We start from the raw sequence: 24,155 nt of genomic DNA, 5'->3' as shown, positions 1-24,155 counted from the left end.
CCCTGACACTCTACCCAGAGGAAGTGACCGAGGGACAAAGGGTCAACCCACGGACTGCCGGGAAGGGCCAGGGCTGCCCCAGAGGCAGACTGCCCCCTCCATGGGATGTCAAGGATCCCGAGGGAAACTCTCAGAGGCTGGTTGCTTCCCTGGGACTCACCAGTTTGGGAGCATCAGGGTCAGACGAAGTCCTGAACTTGACCCTCACCCACTCTGTGATCCTTTCCTGTTTCTGGATCCCAAGTTCAGACAGAGGCCCAGGGAATATATCTGTTATTCTTGGCTGCCTGGCATTAAGGAAGGAAGAGGTCTTGTCTCTCTGCCTAGCCCTGTCGTGTCGCTACAGCATGGAAATGTGGCCCAGGCTCAGCCAAAGACTTTGAACCCATAGTAGAGAATGCCCAGTGTCTAGCTGTCCAGGAAGATGGCTGTGAACACTGACTGGGAGTGGTCAGCCCAGCGCTCTCCAGCCGTGCTGGCCACCCTGCTTATAGTCTAAGTTGGCAGGCTAACACCCCACGATTCTACAGAAATGCCATATTCTCCTGTCATAAATACGTTAGCTTGGCTCACAACCCCCTCCTTCCTCATCTGCTCTTACAGAGGCCAGAAAGACAAATTACCCAAACTCTCAGGCTCCTTAGCATTAAGAAGTGGTCGGGTGATACAGTTCTGATCAATGCTATCAAAGAATACGTCCCCTCCCCAGTTGAAGGCAAAACCTAAAGAGGAAGAGACTTTCCCACTTCTCCTTTATCCCTCCTTCTCCTTCCAACTGGAGCACAGAGGAGATGCCTGGAGGTGAAGCAGCCGTCCGTGACCATGAGGAACCAAAACGGCTGAATAGCAGGGTGCTTCAGAAAGTTCACCGGAAAATGGAATTAAAAGACCAGTTTATCTTAGTGCAAACACATTATGAAATTCATACATGTGGTTTTCATAATATGCATTTTCCAGGCACTTTTTGAAGACTCCTTTTATGGATTTTTTTTTTTTTTTTTTGCACCAAAATATACCTATTGCTTCAGTCCATTTTCCCAGGACTTTTTAGAAATTCCCTCGTGGAGTCTCAGTCTCCGACTACATCCTGAGCAGCAGGACACACTCTGGGCTGCTGCCGCTGGGTTCATCACACAGTGAAGCTCAGTTATCTGCCCATGTAAGCCACGGGCTCTCAGCTTCTCTGTTGCTCTCAGATAGACATATTCCTACCTGATAAGCTTTTCAATACATCCAATGAAAGGTGTCTTGAGAGTGGTATTTACATTTGTAATTTTTTTTTCAAAAGTGATTTTAAAAAACAAGTTTACTGGGGCTGGCACTGTAGTGTAGTATGCTAAGCCTCCACCTGTGGCACCAGCCTTCCATAGGGGCACCTGTTCGAGTCCCGGCTGCTCTTCCAATCCAGCTCTCTGCTATGGCCTGGGAAAGCAGTAGAAGATGGCCCAAGTGCTTGGGCCCCTGCACCTGCATGGGAGACCCAGAAGAAGCTCCTGGCTCCTGGTTTTGGATCAGCCCAGCTCCGGTTGTTGGCAGCCATTTGGGGAGTGAACCAGCGGATGGAAGACCTCTCTGTCTCTCCCTCTCTAAGTCTACTTCTCAAATAAATAAATAAATTTTTAAAAGTTCATTTATTTGAAAGGGAGAGAGAGAGAGAGAGAGAGAGAGAGAGAGAGAGAGATCTCTTCTATCAGCTATTCATGCCGCAGATGGCCACAATAGCCAGGGTTGGGCCAGGGCGTGGCCAGGAGCCAGGAGCCCCATTTAGGGTCTCCCATGTGGGTGGTGGGAAACCAAGCACTTGAGGCATCATGCTATCTCCCAGGGTGCACAGTATCTGGAAGCTAGATTAGAGGTGGAAGCAGGACTTAGCCTAGGCACTCTGATATGGGATGTGGGCGCGCCAAGCAGTGACTTAACCTGCCGCACCACACCTGGCCCCTGTAAGATACTTTATAAACTGCCTTAACTGCGTGCATTCAGCAGGGTAGGTTTCTGCCTCTTGCCACCAGAGACTGCCTGGTCCCACAAGCTCCCAAGGTCTCCTCCATTTCTTTTGTTTTTCCTTTTAAGCTGCATTTATTTTATGCTGAATTTATTCCCGAGCCGTAAGTGTTTGCTTCTTTAGTTTCTTCTGGGATATCTTTTTCTTCTGGTTTAGGAACAACTTGTTCCTCTTCCATGCAGATCATCTCAGTGTGGCGTGGAGAGCTGATGCAAGGGTCAATTGGATCACAGGCTCTGTAGGGATAGTGGCACACCCCGGGGGCTTTGTTCACCAGGCTGTGTCAGTGACCTGAGAATCTACATCCAAACCCTTCCGTTCAGCATCACTGCATCGTTAGGCATGTGCCCAGAAACTCCACACTCTTCTTGGGCCACCGACCCTGCATCCAATCCCGATGCTGGCCTGGGCACACCCTCCTGCCCCCAGCTCCACCCTTTAACGATGGAGTGGCGCACATTGCTTCTTTTTTTTTTTTTTTTTGACAGGCAGAATGGACAGTGAGAGAGAGAGAGACAGAGAGAAAGGTCTTCCTTTTTCCGTTGGTTCACCCTCCAATGGCTGCTGCGGCCAGCGCACTGCGCTGATCTGAAGCCAGGAGCCAGGTGCTTCTCCTGGTCTCCCATGGGGTGCAGGGCCCAAGGACTTGGGCCATCCTCCACTGCACTCCCGGGCCATAGCAGAGAGCTGGCCTGGAGGAGGGGCAACCGGGACAGAATCCGGTGCCCTGACCAGGACTAGATGCTGGTGTGCCGGTGCCGCAGGCGGAGGATTAGCCTATTAAGCTGCGGCACCGGCCGCACATTGCTTCTTTAACCTGACTTTTCTCAGATACGTGGTGGCTTCTTGGATAGGCACACTCTTGATGGTCTGTGTCTCAGGTGTTCTTACAGTGAACTGGAAGATTGGGACCTCTTCATTTGCATGATTTTGTGGGGTTTTCTGGGCCATGTTCACCAAAGGCTGCCTACAGGAAGAGTGCTCTCCATCTCTGATACTCTGTCCTTACAAGGGGGATGTTCCTCTCGTTACACAAACATCACTCACAGTTTCTCCAGCTCAGAACAGTCATCTTGCTGTCGCACCTCGAGAGGGGACATCCCTGAGCCAGGTCTCCCACCTCCCCCTGCCTTCTCTGTCCTCTGATTCATTCTGGAAAGCTAACCCAGCTATGACCTCTCTGACCACTACCGCCATGACTGATGCTGACCTACAGCTCTCAGAGGCAAACACATCCCTGCCAATGGGCAGAAGCTGATTTGAGGATATTTGTAAAATATGTTGTCGCTTTGAAACTTAAACATTTTTGAACTGTGTGACTGATCCTTAGAACGCTCCCAAGATGAACAGGAGCCATGGAAAAATAGAATTAAGAGTTTATTTTGGTGCAAAGAATTTGAAATCCTTCATACGACTTTCCCACAAACTTTCTGCAGAACCCTTTTTTAAGGACCAAGATGCTCACAGAAGCGTTGTGCTCTGTGTCCCAAGATCTGGGCGTCAGCAGAGTTGAGTTCTGGTGAGGGCTCACTGCCTAGCTTACAGGGGCTGCCTCCTCCTCCCCGTGTTCTGGTGAGAAAAAGATCTCTCTCCTCTTCCTCTTTTTTTTTTAAAGATTTGTTTATTTGAAAGTCAGAGATAGAGTTAGAGTTACGAATTTTAGAGTGAGAGTGAGAGAGAGAATCTCCCACCTGCTGGTTCACTCCCCAGATGGCTGCAACAGCTAGTGCTAGTCCAGGCTAAAGCCAGGAGCCAGGAGCCAGGAGCTTCTTCCAGATCTCCCACATAGGAAGCAGGGGCCCACGCACTTAGACAATTCTCCACTGCTTTTTCCCAGGCCATTAGCAGGGAGCTGGATTGGAAGTGGAGCAGCCGGGTCACAAACCAATGCCTGTATGGGATGCTGGCACTGCAGGTGGCAGCTTTGCCCACTCTACCACAACTTGGGCCCCTCTCCTTCTCTTCTTAGAAGGCCACAGTTCTATCAGAGCAAGACCCCAACCCTAATGACCTCATTTAACCCTTATTACCTCCTAGAGACCCTATTGCCAAGCAATCACCTTGGGAGGTTAGGGCGTCAACGTTTGTACTTTGAGTGCAGCACAATCCAGTCCATAGCACAGGGCATTGCTGGAGTTACTTCCACCTATCTGTGCAAACTGTAACATTGAAGTTGCACACAACTGTCTGTAGAATGAGTAATTAAGAAGCCACACAGTGGGTGCTGCGGCTCAATGGGCTAGTCCTCCGCCTGCAGTGCCAGTACACCAGGTTCTAGTCCCGGTCAGGGCACTGGATTCTGTCCCAGTTGCCCCTCTTCCAGGCCAGCTCTCTGCTGTGGCCCGGGAGGGCAGTGGAGGATAGCCTAAGTCCTTGGGCCCTGCACCTGCATGGGAGACCAGGAGAGGCACCTGGCTCCTGGCTTCGGATCAGCACGGTGCGCCGGCCGCAGCACACCAACCATGGTGGCCACTGTGGGGTGAACCAATGGCAAAGGAAGACTTTTCTCTCTGTCTCTCTCTCACTGTCCACTCTGCCTGTCAAAAAAACAAAAACAAAAACAAAAACAAAAACAAAAAAAACAAAACCCGCACAAGGCTAATTTCTAGAGTATCCGGTAGGGAGGATCTTGGGATGTAGGGTATACTTACCCTTCTCAAAGGCAATTAATAAGCCAAAGGTAATCTTTGGCCAATGCAGGTCTCTCTCAAGGTTGGAGTCATGAAATTTTCCAGAAACCATGTATTGAACTGCCACATCCAGTCCTTGGGTGTGGCACGCCATTTCTGCTAATGCATTGAGAAAGAACGTAATGGGGACTGGGTTTTAAGTCACGAGTCTGCAGCTGATTCTAACAGCCGTGATGATGACCTTGCCATTCTGGCCTCTCACCACAGCACGTAAATTGTCATTGATGTTTTGCCCCCACAACTGCCATCTTTGCTTTTTTCTTTAAAGAGATTTATTTCATCATTTGAAAGGCAGAGTTAGAGAGAGAGAGAGGAGGGTATAGAGAGAGATCTTTCATCCACTGGTTCACTCCCCAGATGGCTGCAATGACTGGGCTTAGGCCAGGCCAAAGCCAGGAGCCAGGAGCTTCTTCTGGGTCTCCCATGTGGGTACAGGGGCCCAAGGACTTGGGCCATCTTCTACTGCTTTCCCAGGTGCATTAGCAGGGAGCTGGATTGGAAGTGGAGCAGCTGGGACTCGAACCGGTGCTCATATGGGATGCCGGCACTGCAGGTGGTGGGTTGACCTGCTATACCACAGTGTTGTCCCCTGCAAGACCCATCTTAAGATCAGCTATCTGGTCACTGAGAACAACATCTGGTGGGGAGAGCTGCCCCATGTCTGGTCAAATATGATTTCTTCTCATTGTAACCCACTGAGATTTCTCCAGAAATCTTAATTATTTTTGTTTACTATTTTGGGTTTACTGCCAAAGTCTTGAAACTATTTGCACAGTTAACATAATGCCAATATTATACCCCTAGAAGACTCTAGACCTTTAGGAGGAGTAAGATGGTCTGAACTTCTATAACTACTTTTGTTAAAAAAAAGATTTATTTATTTTAAAGAGTGACAGAGAGACAGAGATTTTCCATTTGTTGGTTCACTCCCCTCATTGGCTGCAACAGCCAGGTCTGGGCCAGGTTGAAGCCAGGAGCCTGGAATTCCATCTGGATGCCTCCCATGTGAGTGGGCAGGGATCTAAGCACTTGGGCCATCTTCTGCCACTTTCCCAGGTGCATTAGCAAGGAGCTGGATCAGAAATGGAGCAGCCAGGACTCAAACCAGTGCTCTGACGTGAGATGCTAGCATTGCAAGCGGCAGCTTAACCCACTGCACCACAACGCTGGCCCTGTAACTACTTTCTTTACATCCCCATATCTATGATAGAATCTAGAACAGCTTACAGACAAATCGTCACTCTCTGTTAGTAGTTTCAAACCCAAGTTTACCTTCCATGTCTATTATACTCTTCATGTTCACTTGACCCAACTGTTCAAGTTCTGTGTTCTGCAAGCCAGGAAGATACTGAGTTTTCTGTCTTCATCCTATAGAGCAGTGGTTCTTGGCTGGGGGTGATGTTGCACCCTGGGGGGACATCTGGTGGTTTTAGGAGGCAGTTTTGGTTGTCACTCCTGGGGGTGGGGGTGGGGAAGGCGTAGCATTAGTGTAATAGGCATCTAGTGGGTTGAGTCCAGGGGTGCCGTTCAGTATCCTACAACGCACAGGACAGCCCCACACTAAAGAACCAGGGGGCCCCCAGTGTCCTAAGTGCTGAGGTTGAGAAACCCTGCCATGGAATCTCAGGATGCAGAGAGCACACCTGTACTGTGCTGGGAGAGGAAAGCTGTTCTCTCGGCAGCACTGTCTGACCAGTGTTCGTGACCTCAGGCACAGAGCAGATCCCCATGAAAATGCTGGTTACAGGGCTGGCTTCATAGAGAAGAAGGTTAAGTCGCTACCTGCAACGCCAGCATCCCACACACGTGCAGGTGTGAGTCCCGGCCATTCCACTTCCAATGCAGCTCCCTAACGCACCTGGGAAAGCAGGGGAAGACGGCCGGAATGCCTGGGCCCCTGCACCCTGGCACGTGGGAGACCCAGATGGAGTCCCAGCCTCTTGGCTTTGGCCTGGTCCAGCCCCAGGTGAGGGGCCATTTGGGGTAGTGAACCAGCAGACAGAAACTCTGTCTCTCCCCCTCTCTGTATGTCTGCCTTTCAACTAAATGTACCTTAAAACAAAATGAAACATAGGCTGCCTTTGCCATACCAACCCAGAATGCCAGTAGTGGGCTTTTTTTTTTTTTTTTTTTTTTTTTTTTTAAGCAAGCAGCCCTTTCTTTGATTTTCATTCAACTTCCACGTAAGGGGAAAGGAGGACTGGAACATAGTGACTCAGGAGTGGGCCTGCAGCAAGGTTTTGAGATTTGCTGCTCACACCCTTGGAGCTCATTTTGCTGCGAGGAGGGAGAGTAGGAGGATAGAAAAAAAGAAATTCCAACCCCCCCCCCCCAAACCTCACAGCTTTGGAGGTTGGTTGGATTCCAAGCTACTTTTAAAAAGCGTTAAATTACTCCCCGTGCTCCCATTATGTTAATTATTTCTATGCATTCCCCCTCATTTCCCAAAGGTTCTTAGGGGATTAGCACTCCCTGCGGTATGGACTCGATTTTCCCATACAGAGCTCATATGGGCTCCAGGACGGATCAATACAGGTTCCAATTCAGGGGGTAAGGGCTGTCAGAAACACCAGGTGAAATGCACCTGTCAGCAGTTAGAGGTCATGAGTTTGATTCCTACTATGGGTCAAGCATAGTGCTCAACGCTGGCGGGGGTGGTGCTCTGTAAAAGTATAAATCACAGTTGGTGTCCCTCGCAGTGTGTCATCTGCCTGGGAGAGATAGGCTCCGTGCCCACCTGCAGGAGGTTGGCTCACATTACCAGGCTGCCTGGGCTCCGTACCTCCCGGGCAGGCGGGCAGGCAGCAGGGTGCAGCCCTTACCTTCACCCTCCTTCCCTCCTCTTGCTGGGGCAGAGGGGTACCCCGAGCAGCCAGGGGTGAAGGTGGTGGGGACCCTACATCTCAGAGGACCTGATTGTCAGAGGGAGGAGTTAGAGTTTTATCCTGAAGACAGGAACCAGTGGTGATCCCCAGCAGGAAGCTACAATGACAAAAGGTGGCATTTATTGAGTGCTTATTTAACCCTCTGACAACACTAGGATGCTGCTATTCTTCTCCCCGTGTTTTCTGGTGAGGAAACTGAGGCAGAGGAGGAGTGTAAATACCTTACCTGAGCTTATACAGTCAGCAGGTGCAATGGCCAGGGTTGAAATCCTGGGCAGAGGGGCCTGCACTGCAGCATAGTGGGTAAAGCCACTGCCTGCAGTGCCAGCATCCCATATGGGCACCGGTTTGAGTCCCGGCTGTTCCACTTCTGATCCAGCTCTCTGCTATGGCCTGGGAAAGCAGTGGAAGTTGGCCCAAGTCCCTGCACCCATGTAGGAGACCAGGAAGAAGCTCCAAGCTCCTGGCTTTGGATCAGCCCAGCTCTGGTGTTGCAGCCATTTGGGGAGTGAACTAGCTGACGGAAAACCTCTCTCTCTCTCTCTATGCCTCTGCCTCTCTATATATAACTCTGCCTTTCAAACAAATAAATAAAGCTTTAAAAAAAAGATAGAAAAAAATAAATCCTGGACAGAGCCCACTCCCACAAGCATGTCTGCAGATTGCCTAGGGAGACAACAGGAGGGGACAGAGAAGACTCCATACCCACAGGGGCCGTTGGGAAGGAGTTGCCGGCAGCATTTCAAAGAGTGGAAGAAGTCAATAGGGTCAGATGTTGCTGAGCCATCTACAACGAAATCTGAGAAACAGCCATTGCATTTGTGACTCGGCCGTCACTGGTGACCTTTACGAGTTGTGTTTCAGTGGGAGGGAGGGGACAGGGGTTCCTTGAAGGCCATGGAGGTGAGAGAGTGACAGCAGATAGAGTCTCGGGTAGCACTGGCCGTGAAAAGCCAGGAAGAGTTGGGAGGAAATTTCCAAGCCTTTCTTCTGAGACTCTGTCCCCCAAACAGGGGAACTCTCTTTATTGGAGAGACTGCAATGTTTCCCCCTGTTCTTTGTTTCCATGGGCAAAAAAAAAAAAAAAAAACCAAGTCTTGGTAGTCATGGTTAAAGAATTAGTATAATAGAAATTGTTTTTTAAGGCACTGCATCATGAGCTAGCATTGAGGCACAGGTCAAGCCTCTGCTTACAACACCAGCAACCCACAATGGGATGTCAGTGCAAGTCCTGGCTACTTTGTTTCCCACCCAGCTCTGGGTTAATGCACCTGGGAAAGCAGCAGAGGATGGCCCAAGTGCTCGGGCCCCTGATACCTATAGGGGGCACCCGGATGGGAGTTCTTATCTCCTGGTTTCTTTTTTTTTTTTTTTCTTTCTTTTTTTGACAGGCAGAGTGGACAGTGAGAGAGAGACAGAGAGAAAGGTCTTCCTTTGCTGTTGGTTCACCCTCTAATGGCTGCTGCGGCCAGTGCACCACGCTGATCCGAAGGTAGGAGCCAGGTGCTTCTCCTGGTCTCCCATGGGGTGCAGGGCCCAAGCACTTGGGCCATCCTCCACTGCCTTCTTGGGCCACAGCAGAGAGCTGGCCTGGAAGAGGGGCAACCGGGACAGAATCTGGCACCCCGACCGGGACTAGAACCCGGTGTGCCGGGGCCGCAGGCAGAGGATTAGCCTATTGAGCCGCGGCACCGGCCATCTCCTGGTTTCTGTTTGGCCCTGCGCTGGCCATTGAAGCCACTTGGGGAGTCTATCAGTGGATGAAAGATTGATTCTCTCTCTTGCTCTCGTTCTGGCTTTTCAAACGAATAAATCTTACAACAACAACAACAACATTGTGTCAGGAGCAGGCATCTGGCCGAATGAAGAGCTCGGTTAGGATGCCTGCACCCCTCCTGCAGTGCCGAGGTGTGAGTTCCTTACTTTGTTCCCGTCCATCTTCCTGCTGACACGCACTCTATGAGGCAGCAGTGATGGTGTAGTCACTGGGTTCCTGCCACCCACGGGGGAGACCTGGTTTGAGTTCCTAGTGCTCAGCTTTGGCTCCGTCCAATCCTGGCCATTTTGGACACTGGGGCGTGAATCAGCAGATGGGGAATTCCCTTGCCTTTCAAATAAATAAGTTTAGAAACACTTCAGGCAAGATGCAAAGATGCAACTATTTCAAGAAAAACCAATTTGGAAGGAGACCTCACACATGGCTTCAGTTGGACATAATGATGCGATTATGTCAGGAACCCTGGATGAAATAACTGGGTTTGGGCTTGTTTTGAGCCCAGAGACAGCAGCCAGGTGATCTGCAGGCTTTCTGGTTTGATGCTGAAATCCAGGGAACAGCTGCCTGATCCCACTCTGGACTTCAAAATTCCTGGGCTGCAAAGGACAAAAATTCATGTAACATTCTTTGTTTGAACGAGCTTGGGAACCGGAGCTATCAGGCTCTGCTCCAGCTACTAAGCGGTGCCTACTGCAGGTCCAAGGCAATTTGGAGGAGGTTGTGTTTTTGACAGATACTCTGCTCATGGCAGATACTTCAGACCACCTAGGGCAGCAATTAGAGCCATCAGGAGGAGGAAGAGGCCAAGGAGGCAACGTCATCAAGACATTTTCCCATCAGTACCAGCTCCCTTCAGCCTCCCCGTGTTTTCCCCTCGGAAGCATCCTAAGGCTGAATTAGTCCCCACAGTGCCCCTGATGTTGCTGCGGTTCAAGAATGATGGCAAACGAGAGATTGTGAAACAAGCATGCGTGAGAATCTGGGGCTGCCTGGGCCAAAGGAACCTCAGGCTGGGATGCTATTGGTGCAGGCTTCCCACCTGAACTGTTCACTCAGGGTAAATGCTCAGGTCCTGAACTCTCACGCCGGAGCTTACACAGGGAAGAGACCTACAGGAATTTACTACCTAGAGATATAATGGCCTAATGCAGGTACTGCAGGGCTTAACCTGCTTGTGTGAAAGCTGGTGTGTGTGAGTGCCTGTAGGTTTCTCTTGCTGAGATTGGTTGAAAGTGTGTAGCGTTTCCTTCTATGGAAAAATTCAAAAACATTATGCACCCCACACAGAGGGGACCCACACAAGCTTCTTCTCCATTGCAGGCCATCTCCCCACCTTTGGCTGCCTCATTAGACCCTCAAACTTCAGCTGACTTTTTTTTGTCTACAGGTACCTACCTTTCCCTTACTGCCTCAAACTGAATCAAGGGGCCGGCGCCGTGGCTCACTTGGCTAATCTTCCACCTGCGGCGCCGGCATCCCATATGGGAGCCGGGTTCTAGTCCCAGCTGCTCCTCTTCCAGTCCAGCTCTCTGTTGTGGCCTGGGAAGGCAGTGGAGGATGATGGCCCAAGTGCTTGGGTCCCTGCACCACATGGGAGACCAGGAGGAAGCACCTGGCTCCTGGCTTCAGATCAGCATAGCTCTGACCATGGCGGCCATTTGGGGAGTGAACCAATGGAAGGAAGCCTTTTCTCTCTGTCTCTCTCTCTCACTGTCTAACTCTATCTGTCAATTAAAAAAAAAAAAAGAATCAAGAGTGGGACAGCTCTCCCCACCCCCAACGTATGTCCACTTTCCTTGCTGTTCCCCCAAATGACACGTAAAGGTGTTGCGTTGTAGAAGTTTCACTGCTCGCTACAGCAAAAGCAAGAAGTGTGGGAAGTTAGAAAGACTCAAGAAACCACGGGGACCTGCTGGTTCTGTTTCCCCAGCACCAGGGTTAGGGGCATCAACCAGACAGACAACACTCTTCTCCTCTGGCCAGCCCGTTCCAGGGGGAGATGGACAATAGGCTTACTGACTCAACACAGTACACTGGGAGGTGCTATGAACACAGGCACAATGGGGAGAGGGACAGGCTACGGGAGTGCGGGCAGTTTGGGGAGTGGTTGGACTTTGAGCAGAGTCTTAAGACGATGAGGAAGCAAACCGTGCAGATATCTGTGGGAAGCGCGATCCAGGAGAAGGAACCACTGGTGCCCAGGCCCTGAGGCCTTGTGGGTGGAACAGAACTGGATGGGAGGCCCGAGAATCCTGCGATAAGAGGGATGAAAGGGAAAGAGCTTGGAGTTCAAACTGCACAGACCTGGGCTTGAATCTCAGCTCTGCTCCTTACATCAGGGATCTGGGGGCTCCCCTTCTCCTTATCCATAAACAATTGAGCACAAAAGGGAAATGGAGGATGAAACCATCTATCACAAGACACAGCATATGCCAGACCCCTACCACAAACAGCAGTTCCACTCCCCTCCCCCTGGTTCCAAGGTTCCTCTCATCCAGTTCGCATTGCAGTTGAATCAAAACTATCAATGCCACCAAAAGGGTCAAGATATAGAACCAAGTGCAAGAAGGCAAACTAGGGGCAGGCGTTGTGGTGCAGTGGGATAAGCCACTACCTGTGATGCCGGCATCCCAGCGAGCACTGGTTTAATTCTTGGCTGTTCTACTTCCAATCCAGCTCCCAGCTAATGAACCTGGGAAAGCAATGGAAGATGGCCCAAGTATGTGGGCCCCTGTACCTACATGGGAGACCTGGATGAAGCTCCTGGCTTTAGCCTGGCCCAGCCCTGGCTGTTGTGGCCATTTGGGGAGTGAACCAGTCGATAGAAGCTTACTTTTTCTGTCTCCCCCCTGCTGCCCCATAACTCTGCCTTTCAAATAAAAAGTAAATCTTTGTTGAAAAGAAATGGTAAGCATCTAGGGACAGCATTGTTGGCAAACATTTTAGTCTCCACATTCAAAAATCTGGAAGAATCAAACTGTTAATGGTGGGCATTGCCTGGGAGTAAGATTATCAAAGATTCTGACCACTGATCTTCCACTTTCAAGATTCCGATAACGTCTGAACCTTTTACAAAGAGAACATGTTATACAGGTGCGAGCAGGAGGCACACCACAGGCTAGCGCTGACACAGGAGAATGATCTCCTGGCCCTGCCCTGTGCCAGTACTGAGGCGCTTCCATGCCGCTCCTATCCAAGGCCAGAGCCAATGGTAGGAACTGTGACGTCTTCTCCATGGGGAAACTGAGAGCCAAAAGGACCAATGGGAACACCAGGGTTTGCAGGTGGAGGGCCACCACAGGACGTCCTTGCGTGGGTGTGCCTGGCCAGCAACTTCTATTTGAAAGGGGATACAGCAAGTGAACCACTTTGGGAAAAACATGGGAACCCTTGCTATTGGCGCCACCAAGGAGAGAGAAGGAGACTGAGAAAATCAAATATTTCAAAGTAGGCTTGCTGTGAGCTGCTTTTGTGATTCAAGCTTCCTGAAGCTGAAAAAAAAAAAAAAAAAAACCTTTACTTTAAAGAGCTCCAAATTAAGGGATACTATAAGAAAAGCCATATTTTACAACTAAGTAGCTCACAAGGTCAGTCAAGGAAAGACAGCCCAGCTCCCAGTGTCTCACTCAATGACGAGGTATTAAAAATGTGCATAATAATCAGTCACTGTGAGACCTGTGAGTCACACGGCTCAGAAAACTTTCAGTCCCCTCCCCCCCACCCCACCCAAAGAAACCCTAGATGAGAGAAATTAAAAAAAAAAAAAAAAAAGAATGCTTTAATGCCCATCACTGCCTGCACGGCTTTTCTGGATTTAAAAATGTTTCAAAGGGGGAATGGAACGTAGTGCAGATGCATTTTTCAATCCCTTTGCACCCAAGTGGGTGCCCTGTTTGGATTCAACACAATCGGGCTTGGCTGGAAGGCAGTGGGCCCGTCCATTTCTTCAACACCTTCTGTTAAGAGGTTCCCAGCTGATGCGGATGGGGACGCCTCCCGCAGGAAAACCCATTTCCTCTCTGACACCTCTCACTGCTTCCTGCTGCTTCCCCAGTGCGGCCAGAGCTCATTTTGAGTTTATCTGATCAGAGAGTGGAAATCCCTGGGGCCGAAAGATGCCATCTTAGCATTTCCATAAGCACTGGGGGATGCACCCTCCCCCATACAAACTGCTTTCCTGTCGGCAGAACACAGAACTGCTATCACGAACGAGGAAATACCCTGGGGCTCATAGCCACTATCGCCCAAGGAAGAAAAGAGAAGTCCCAAGAGACAGTCTTCCGATTCTTTCTGAATATTACTCATCAGTTTACAACTAAAAGCTGTGTCTTCCATGGAATATACTTCTCAAATCACTCCTCTCTATAGTCAGCTATTCCTTCCTTACCACTGTGTCAACTATGTGAGAACAGTCAAAACCCGTAGCCCCATGGGATGAATTTCCCACCGACGCAACTTGAGTTGTCTCTAAGTTCAAGGAAACTCGGAGGAAATGTGTAATAAAATTCAATACCTGCGTTAGGCTAATGCAGCTGCCCACAAGGGATGAAACAGCCATCCACGGCTACATGCACAGATTCCAAGAACTTTGAGTGAATCATTGCTACGATTTGTGGAGAGACTGGATTACGGTCCATGGCTGGTAAGGACGCTGTCATCCCATTAAGACACTCGGACACAAGCGAGGTGGGCTTTGTTGTTCCGACGCCTGGCTAGGAAACCAAAGGTAGAGTGTAGGGCCGGGAGGGATGGGGTAATGAAAACCAGGAGTGCTTCATTCTACCTGATGTGCACACTGTATAGGTTTAATCTGGGGCGGGACGACTTTTTGAACTTAACTGTTCGTGTAGAAGAGTGAAACAAAAGCATGGCTTACACCCCGCTTCTCCTAGGCTCGGTGCCACCTCAAAAAATTCCACGCGGACCCATTCTGAAACAACAGTTTGGCTTCCTGGAAAGCCACACAACACTGCTGTGGAATCTGTGACATGGAAAAATCAGACCCCAGCTGATAGGCTCCTGTGTCAGCGTGACCGTGAGGAAAAGGGAGATGGAGTGGCAGCACCAGGTTGGAAGGTTCCCCCACCTCCCCAGGCAATCTGATGCACTTGACTTTGCATCCTCACCCTGCCCCTGGCCGCCGTGTGACCTTGGGAAAGTCAGGAAACCCAAGCCTGAGCCTCATCGTCAGCATGGAGACAGCAGGTAGGTTCCGAGGAACAAATGAAATCACGCACCAGCAGCGTTTAGGTCAGTACCTTGCACCATAAGCATTCGAGAAAGGTGTCCTCGTGATGGGACCTGGCACTACAGTGCAGCTGGCACATTCCGACACTGTGTGATAACCACTCTCATCCTTGGCTTCCAGCTCTTGGTAGCCCATTCACCATAGTATTTTGGGGAGGGGGCAGGGAGGTAAGCAGTTCTATAAATCCCACTTTGCTGACTGTGGCTCCAAACCAAGGTGAAACGCCCCGGGGAAATAGGGAAGCGATTCAGTCTCGAGGCTGTAATGTTATAGGTGCACAGAATACACACAAATCATACAGTTTCAGTCTACAACAGACGAGGCACCGAACCTGAGGTTTTTACTTGCAAAGAAACGACAGCGAGGCAGCATGACCAACGGTAGGCAGCCGGCAACCCATTAGGGCCTATCACTGTGCCAGCACTGGTGACTATGAAGTAGGGATCGGTGGGCTTTCCTGGGGTCTGCCTTCCAACAGGTGGCTAGCTTCAGTCACCTTCAGATGCAAAAACTGGAACGAGCCGGAGGCTCCACCATCAAGAGAAGACAATTTTCTGGGTTTGGGGCTCCCCAGCAAGTTGGCCCGCAGAGAAGTGCTTGCTGTGGTTTGCACCTGTCTCCCGAAGGGAGGGTGAAAACCCACCCACCATCCTTGCCACACAGCCCATCGCGCCGCTGGGGCTCCCCCCCCCCCCCCGGCCACCGGGAAGCCCACTAGGAAGTGGTCACGACCGACGGAGCCACAGATCCCCCGGGGTGTGGGATCTCCACCTCGACACCACATCTGAAAGCCGAAAACAGGCGCCCGCTGGCCGCCCTGCAATGGGATTTCCCCCCACCCCGCCCCCAGCTTGCATGTTTTATTAATAAATGCAAGATGGCACACAGAGGCAAAGAATGGGAGGTAAGGCATCTGCAGCTGGACCCGAACCAGGGCAGTTTGCAAAAATAAATAAGAAGCATGTGACAAGAAGCAGGTCCCCCCGAGGATGGAGCCCAAGCCCCGGGCTACCCCACGCACCCTCGCCTGGCGCACCCCCTCCCCGGCCAGCGGGGGATGAAGGTCAGCGGCAACATCCCAGTCCTCCCGGGCATGCAGCCCGCAAACCTTGCCCGGCCCCCACCCGCCGCCCGGGCCCCAGGACCCGGGCAGCGAGGCAGGGGAAGCCCCAGCCGCGGCCGGCGGCGAGGACACGTACCTGCTGCCTGCGCTCGGGATTCGCTCGGCTCGGCTCTGCAGCGGCGCCGGCCGCGGCTCGCGCTCCCGGGGCTCCCCTCTCCGCCCCCCGCCCCCCCACCCCCGCCCTCTCGCGGCCCCGCCGCTCCCTCCGCCCCTCCGCCCACCGCGCTCGGGGGCGCGCGCGCGCGGCCTCGCGCAGGCGGCTCTCCCGGGCCCGTGCCTGCGCCTGCGCCCTGACCTCCCAGCGGCCGTGCGCGGCGCGCGCGCGCGCGTGTGACCCGAAGTCTGCGGAGCGGCCCCGCCGCTGTCTAGGAAACGGCGGCCTCGGCGGGAGCCCGGCAGGGGGCGGGGGGCCGCGGCTCGGCCGCCACCGAGGCGGAACGCGGCGTGCGGGCTCCGCGTGGTGGGTGAGGGGGTCGCGGGACAGGGTCGGGGGCCCGCGAGCTGGTGTGGCGTGAGGAGAGGGGGTCGCTGAAGTGGACGCGGGTGGGGCGGAGGCGCAACAAGTGCTGAGGCCGAGGCGGGGGCTCCCCTCAGGGAAGCGGGGGTCCCCTCAGGGAAGCCGGGGGTCCCCTCAGGGAAGCGGGGGGTCCCCTCAGGGAAGCCGGGGGTCCCCTCAGGGAAGCGGGGGTTCCCCTCAGAGGAGCCGGGGTTCCCCTCAGGGAATCCGGGGTTCCCCTCAGGGACGCGGGGGGCCCCCTCAGGGACGCGGGGGTCCCCTCAGGGACGCGGGGAACCCCACGCCGGGGGTTCTGGGGGCCGCGAGCGGAGCCTCCGGTGGTGTGGTGCTTCGCTTTGCGGTTCCAGAGTGCGGGTTCGCGGTCCTGGGAGGGCGCGGGTGCAGGCCACTGAGGGGAGCCCGGCGCAGTCGGAGACCCCGGACCCCCGGCCCCGGGAGACGAGCCCCGGCCGGTGCCTTCCTACGAAGGCTTCAGGTCAGCCCCGCGTGGGGCAGTGCCCCCCTCTGTCCCTTCTTCCTCCTTCCGCCTTGTTAGACGCCCTGCAGCCTCCCCGTTGGAATCTGAACCCCGCGGACAGGCTGTGTCGCCGCTGAGGACTGCAGATGGGCCAGCGCTTTGCACCTGCGTAGGGCCCGTGGTTCCCTAATTAGGGGGTGGGGTCAGTGGAGTCCCCTGAGTCATCGGATGCACCTACAAGTATTCTCTGTAGGTTATAAAAAAAAGTCCTCCCGCATACAGGTTTGTCCCAGAAAAAATAATCATTTAACCTGGACAAACGGAGGTGCTCTGTAATTGAAATAAATGTTCCATCAGAAACGAGTTACTTATGCTTGCATGCGTGGGTACTTGAAAAGGTTCTTGGAACTAGAACTAAAAATTTTTTTTGATGCAAGAAAATTGAAGCGCATGCTTAAGAGAGGTGTTCAAGAGGTTTATGGGAAATATGTGTTACGAAAAAAAATGCTTGGATTTCAAAAATGTTTTTTGCATGAAAGTAAACTTGAAGTACCCTCGGCCATTTATAAAGAAATCAGTTCAGCTGTGCTCTGTGATAATGGCCCATTATTTGTGAAAGTAGATGTGGCTAGAGATAACGGTCACATAGGCAAGTTAAAATGGGTGTAGTTACATAGGGGGAGAAGACAGCGCATATGAGTGCAGCTGGAAGAGAATAATCTGTTTTCTAGGAAGGAGGAAAAGTAAAGAGGAAAGCAAAGGAAGAGTAATAGTTAGCATTTAGTACAGGCCTGTGATGTATTTTGAAACATTTTGAAAGTTTATAGCAAAGTATAATCAAAAGGTGGGTTTCTTTTGTGGCGAAAGTCTTGAAATTCATGCATAGCTTTTTTGGTAATGCACTTTTTCCATGAGCTGTTTGAAGACCCCTGCTGTAACTTTAATGCCTGCAGGCTGCTGTAAGCACATTTAACCAGCTCCTGGGTTCATCACAGTTTTTTGTTTTTTTGTGTAGACTTCATCAGTTCATGCTAAAAATGCAGCTATTTCCCCATGAGGTTCTGACGTTTTTATATTAAAGTACCTGAACACAACCTTTCTTTCTAGGACTAAATTCCAGGGTGGCCTTTGGCCCTGCCAACAGCCTTGATTTCTGGTTCTCATACCTCTCCTAAAGTGTTTTTATTTGGTTAGGCCCACTTCCTCCCACCTCAGCATTTCTAGTTAAATAATGGAAATTGTGAAATTGAAGCCTTCAAAACTCATGGCATGATCCGCCTCTGAGGGCTTGGATGGTTGTTTTCCCAGAAATATCCACATAGGGAGTGAGTATCTAATTTTGGGAAAAACAGCACAATTTCTTCTTCAGACCTCCTGTCACTCTGCAACCTTTCTTTCCCAACTCTGATCTCTAGTGGTGGAATCTTAAAGGAAGTCAGCTGTTGAGGGTGGTATCTGTAGATGCTACCTGGGTTGTCAGAGGGTTTTTCTTCTACATTTTTGGAAAGAAGAAATGGGGATTGTAAAGGAAAAAAGTAGGGATGAGTTAAGAAAACTGAGCACTGCCTGGGTGGCATCAGGGGGGTGTAGTTTTGACAGGTGAGAGCAACATTTCAGCTACTTCTTTTTTTTTTTTTTAAAGAAAGATTTGTTTATTTTAGAGCTACAGACAGAGGAGAGAGAGAGAGAGAGAGAGAGAGAGAGGTCTTTCATCTGCGATTCACTCCCCTAGTGGCCACAACAGCCAGAGCTGCGTCGATCAGGAGCCAGGAGCTTCTTCCAGGTCTCCTACATTGGTGCAGGGTTCCAAGGACTTAGGCCATCTTCTGCTTTCCCAGGCCATTAGCAGGGAGCTGGATTGGAAGTGGAGCAGCCATATGGAATTCTGACACCTCAGGCAGAGGCTTAACCTACGATGCCACAGTGCTGGCTCCATTTCGACTACTTGACTTGATGTAGAAAAAGCATTGGCATCACTTGTTCTAACTTCTCAACTTCATTTTTGCCCACTTAGCAAAACTCTGTGTAAGAGTTGACTAAAGCCACTAGAAAGCATCCAGTTACAATGCCATCGAGTTGAATAGGGCAAGTATTCTGAAACTTGCCGAGAAAAATTGGAGGACCACTCTAGTTTACCTCAAATCTTTGTGCTCTGATAGAATTTTTTTTTTAATTCTGGGGCATGCTACCACAAAGTAACTTCTTTTTTTTTAATCATGGCTGTTTAAAAGACCCTGGTGAGAGAAATCTTTGTGAAAATTACATGCTAATATTGTCTACCTGTAAGTATGCTGCTTATTTTCTTTTTTGGGTAATCTGAGTTCATGAAAAGTGTAGGTGCAACCATTCCATGTTGTGGTACTAAGTAAAAAAAAAAAACAAAAAAACACAGATATGTGTGATTTGTTAGCTCTGTGCTGCTCCCTGGTGGTGTCGTATGGCACAGCACATGCTGGAACTAAAAATCTTTCCTCTTGGTTATTTCTTCATTCTTGCAGAATGAAGGTGCCATTGGGTTTTTTCCAAACCTGTCCTGCTCTGGTTTCCAAACGCCCTAAGGTCTAACAGCTGGAGGAGGATTCGCCCATAAGGCTGATCAGTTTCTAGGTGATGAGCTGCAGCAGGCTTTGCGGTTGCTGGCAGCATTATTCCTCCATGTGCCTGGCCTGTACAGAACACTTGCTTAAGATCAGGTTCTGGGGCCGGCACTGTGGCACCAGCATCCCATATGGGTGCCGGGTTCTAGTCCTGGCTGCTCCTCTTCCAGTCCAGCTCTCTGCTGTGGCCCAGGAAGGCAGTGGAGGATGGCACAAGTGCTTGGGCCCTGCACCTGCATAGGAGACCAGGAAGAGGCACCTGGCTCCTGGTTTCGCATCGGCACAGTGCGCCGGCCATAGCGGCCATTTGGGGGGTGAACCAACGGAAGGAAGACCTTTCTCTTTGTCTCTCTCTCACTGTCTAACTCTTCCTGTCTTTAAAAAAAAAAAAAATCAGGTTCTGGAGTCTCACCCCAAACTGAAATCTAATTTCCAGGAGCTCAAGTTGTGATTTTTATTTTTTTGAGCACCCCAGGTGGTTCTTATTGATAGGAGAGGTTGGGGACTCCTGGAGCCAGAAATAGCACAGGTGCTGCTTCAATAGACTGCAGGTGACTAACGAGAGGGGGGTTTTGTGGGTGGCACAGCTCTGCAGCAGCAGGAAGATAGGAGCTATAAAGCAGGAATGGAAGACATCCACTGTGGGTTTAAGCCTTGTCTGTCTTGCAGGTAGACCTGTCTGTACTGTGGCTGTCATAGGGATGGTATCACACTCCAGAATGCCGTTGGAGGTAAGCCAGTTGATCTTCCAGTTAAAAAGACTGTCTTTTCACGAGTGCCAGGCTCACAGCAGCAGAGAATGTGTGCTTGTGTGCAGCTGCAAGATTATGGGAGGCAGACTGGAGATTACGCTGATCCTCTGAATGTTGGAAAAAAAGATTAATATCAGCATTAGAACTTTCCCTCTCTTGAGGTAGCTGCTTATAAAAATAGAACATAGGAATCTGATGCCACCTGATTTGTGAAAACTTGAGTAATACTGAAAGTCCTCGAATTGCCAGTGTTTACATAAGCGTTATTTTGAAAACTCTTCTGAATCTATTTTTAAAGATATTATATATTTTAAAAAGATTTATTTATTTAAGAGGCAGAGTTACAGAGAGAGAGAGGAGAGACAGAGAAATGTCTTCCATCTGCTAGTTCACTCCTGAAATGGTTGCAGTGGCCAGAGCTGGGCCGATCCGGAGATGATCCAATCTAGAGCCAGGAGCTGCTTCTGAGTCTCCCACTCAGGTGTAGGGGCCCAAGCACTTGGGCCATCTTCCACTGCTTTCTCAGGCCACAGCAGAGAGCTGGATCAGAAGAGGAGCAGCCAGGTCTAACCAGTGCCCATATGGGATGGTGGTACTGCAGGCAGAGGCTTAGCCTCCTATGCCACAGCTCTGCGCCCCCTCCTTTTTTTTTTTTAAAGATTTATTTATGTATTTGAAAGGCAGAGTTACAGAGAGGCAGAGAGAAAGAGAAAGAAGCAGAGGGAGGGAGAAGGAGGCAGAGAGAGAGAGAGAGAGAGACAGGGAGGGAGGGCGAAAGAAAGAGAGCGCTTCCATCCACTGGTTGACTTCCCAAATGGCCTTGACAGCTGGAGCTGGGCCGATCCGGAGCGAGGAGCTTCTTCTGGGTCTCCCTCGTGGGTTCAGGGGCCCAAGCAACTTGGGCCATTTCTACCGCTTTCCCAGGCCATAGCAGAGAGCTGGGTCGGAAGTGGAGCAGCCGGGTCTCTAACCAGCACCCGTATGGGATGCTGGCACTGCAAGCAGTGGCTTTACCCGCTACACCACAGCACCAGCCCCCTAAATCTTGATTCATAATACAGCCTTACTTATTTGGAATACACAGGGATAAAGCCAATCTAAGTCGGTGAAAAGCTTGAAAACTGGAATAGATGTGACTTTCTGCGGTATTTCTTTTAAGATTTAAGTACACACTTGGTAACTGCTAACAGTTTTTTGTTTGAATCCTGTTGGAGGAGCTTTAATGAATACATATGAGTAACCTGTAATTAGCACCACTCGTGTGCATGCAGTCTGTGTGGCTACAACACAAAGCACAGTGCTGTACACTCATAGTGTACCCTCCATAAACATGAATGGTTGAAACATAGTGTAGGCTCTCCATAAACATGAGTGGTTGAAAGATTTTTTTCTTGAGTAGGGTGAGTATACCTCTTAGTGTGACAAGGCTGTCTTGAACGGCAGTACCATAAGGGCAAATTTCTCTTTGAGCAGTGGCAAACCAAGAGTGGGGCACTACTGCGGTCACCTTAGGCACGGGTGATCCTCATTATCTGTAGAGAATTTAAACTATAATGAGCCCACTGGAGGTCTACCTGCTTCTTAATACCAGTAGTTTTCATGTCAGTGATTCCACACAGTGTTGGGGATGAAATACTGCTCTCCCTGGAGAATCTCTCATGAGTCTAGGTTCTGAGCAATCTCTGTCAAGTTTCCTTTTTTTTTTTTTTTTTTTTAAGTATTTGAGAGGTGGAGTTAGAGGGGGAGAGATGGAGAGGTCTTCCATGTGCTGGTTCACTCCCCAAATGGCCACAACAGCCAGAGCTGCACTGATTCAAAGCCAGGAGCTTCTTCTAGGTCTCCCACGTGGGTGCAGGGGCCCAAGGACTTGGGCCACCGTCTGCTGCTTTCGCAGGCCACAGCAGAAAGCTGGATTAGAGGTGGAGCTGCCGGTACTAGAACCGGCGCCCATATGGGATGCCGAAACTGCAGGCGGAGGATTTACCTACTGTATCACAGCACCGGCAACTTCATTAAGTTTTAATAACACCTATGTAAGCTTCAAATTAGTACATTTTATTTATCCTTTAGTAAGCAGGATAAATAATTGTAGGGATATTAGAGAATGGCCTCATGTACACTTGGCCTCCAGTTAATATGGACTCAGCTGCTGGATATATCCAAGTTCGGCAAAGTTCAGGGTAACTCAAGGCACTTCAGGTGCCTTTTCTGTAGCTACCTTTGGCTTAATTCTTTGCGTTGAAACAGTGGCTTCTTTAATTAACAATGAAGAAATAGGATGGAGAAATAGAACTTGATTACCTTATTGGTTTCATTCTGTGACCACTTAGAGTTTTTATTTGTGTGTAAGAATTAGAGTGAAACAAAGTGCAAACTTTGAAGTTGGAAAGTGTAGATTTTAGTTCACTTGTGAATTGTTATTTTAGATAATTCAGATATCTAGCTTTGAAGTTTGTTCTTTTTTTTTTTTTTTTTTTTGACAGGCAGAGTTAGACAAAGAGAGAGAGAAAGGTCTTCCTTCCGTTGGTTCACCCCCAAGTGGCCACTACGGCCGGCATACTGCACCGATCCGAAGCCAGGAGCCAGGTGCTTCCTCCTGGTTTCCCATGCAGGTGCAGGGGCCCAAGTACTTGGGCCATGCTCCACTGCCTTCCTGGACCACAGCAGAGAGCTGGACTGGAAAAGGAGCAACCGGGACAGAATCCAGCGCCCCAACTGGGACTAGAACCCGGAGTGCCAGCGCCTCAGGCGGAGGATTAGCCTAGTGAGCCGTGGTGCCAGTCTGAAGTTTATTCTTTTAAAGTTGCTCATATGGCTTCAAAACTAAAGATCGAGTCAAGAAAATGAATAGTATAATGTTACTTAGTACTGCAGCAGACCAATATGTAGGCATACATTTGTTTTTCCTTTTTTAAAAACATTAATGGGGGCCGGCATTGTGACGTCACAGGTTAAACTTCTTTCTGCAACACTGGCATATGGGAGCTGGTTCAAGTCCCAGCTGCTGCACTTCCCATCCTGCTCCCTGCTAATGGCCTGGGAAAGCAGTGGAAGATGACCCAAGTGCTGGTGCCCGCGCACCCACATGGAAGACCAAGAAGAAGCTCCAGACTCGTGGTTTGGACCTGACCTAGCTCTGCCCCATGCAGCCATTTGGGGAGTGAACCAGTGGATGGAAGATCTCTCTCTCTGTCTCTCCTCCTGTCTCTGTAACTTTGCCTTTCAAATAAATAAATAATAAATCTTTTTAAAAAAGTAATGAATTCTATTACATTTTCCTTTTCTGTGCTGTTGTATTTATCTTATATAGTCACATAGTGGGATCACTTCTCGGCCTTTTGGCTAAGATCAAGTGTAGTATATTGTCACGTAGTGGGGTGGAAAGGAAGTATTTTCATTTTCCTCTCTGCCTGTTACTGGTTTCACTTCAGGATCATTGCTGGAAATAATTTTGTCATTTAGAGGAGAATATTAAAATATGGCCCTCCTGATTCAGAGATTCTGAGTACATCACTTAGCCCAAATGATCACCAAGTGAAAGGGTTTTAGTTTTTGAGTGAGTTTCATCATGTGTGTTTAATATTTGGGGTTTTGAAGATGCTTCATAAAGAAACTTCCTTTGACTACACAATTCATATGCCAGAATAGACTGTTGTTAATATGTGTATCTGAAAACACAAAAATGATCCGGTATTCCAATTCTGGTTACTGCAATTAGGCTATGTTAAAACCTAGCAAGTTGTGCTTATGATGTGCCAGACTCCATTTTGTGTTTTTCACATGTGTTAGCTTTTTGTAACAAGCCTTTTGGGAGGGTTTTCTCATGGATGAGAAAACCAAGGCACAGAGGGACGAAGTAACTTGCTCAAATTCATGCAGCAGTGAGTGGAAAAACCAAGGCTCCGACCTGGGCAGTGCGATTCAGAAACCTAAGGTTCATCCTTGGTGCTTTGCTGCCTCATGTGTTGACACAGAATTGTGCCTAGACAAGTTTGAGGCATTGTTACAGAAGGGGAGAAGCGTTCTGGATCCCAGGGCTGTTCCTCTAATTCACCTGTTAACTGTGAATGTCTCTGATTTAGAGAGGGTTGAGCATACTCCATC

The 24,155-nt window shown here is 50.0% G+C and overlaps 1 protein-coding gene and 1 pseudogene across 1 annotated transcript in view; one reads left to right on the top strand and one right to left on the bottom strand.

The window, feature by feature from the left end:
- Nucleotides 1-15,867, bottom strand: part of TMEM266 (transmembrane protein 266) — a 119,421-nt gene extending 103,554 nt beyond the window's left edge. Inside the window, exon 1 of the mRNA XM_062206390.1 lies at nucleotides 15,805-15,867. The gene's annotated coding sequence lies outside the window, so the exon portion shown is untranslated. The remainder of the gene's footprint in view (nucleotides 1-15,804) is intronic.
- Nucleotides 15,868-23,373: 7,506 nt separating this feature from the next.
- On the top strand, nucleotides 23,374-23,525 carry LOC133770865 (U2 spliceosomal RNA; annotated as a pseudogene).
- Nucleotides 23,526-24,155: the final 630 nt, after the last annotated feature.

This window comes from Lepus europaeus, chromosome 11 (genome assembly GCF_033115175.1).
Source record: "Lepus europaeus isolate LE1 chromosome 11, mLepTim1.pri, whole genome shotgun sequence".
Classification (NCBI taxonomy): Eukaryota; Metazoa; Chordata; class Mammalia; order Lagomorpha; family Leporidae; genus Lepus; species Lepus europaeus.
The sequence above is the reverse complement of the archived record's forward strand: the minus strand, read 5'-3'. Positions and strand labels throughout refer to the sequence as shown.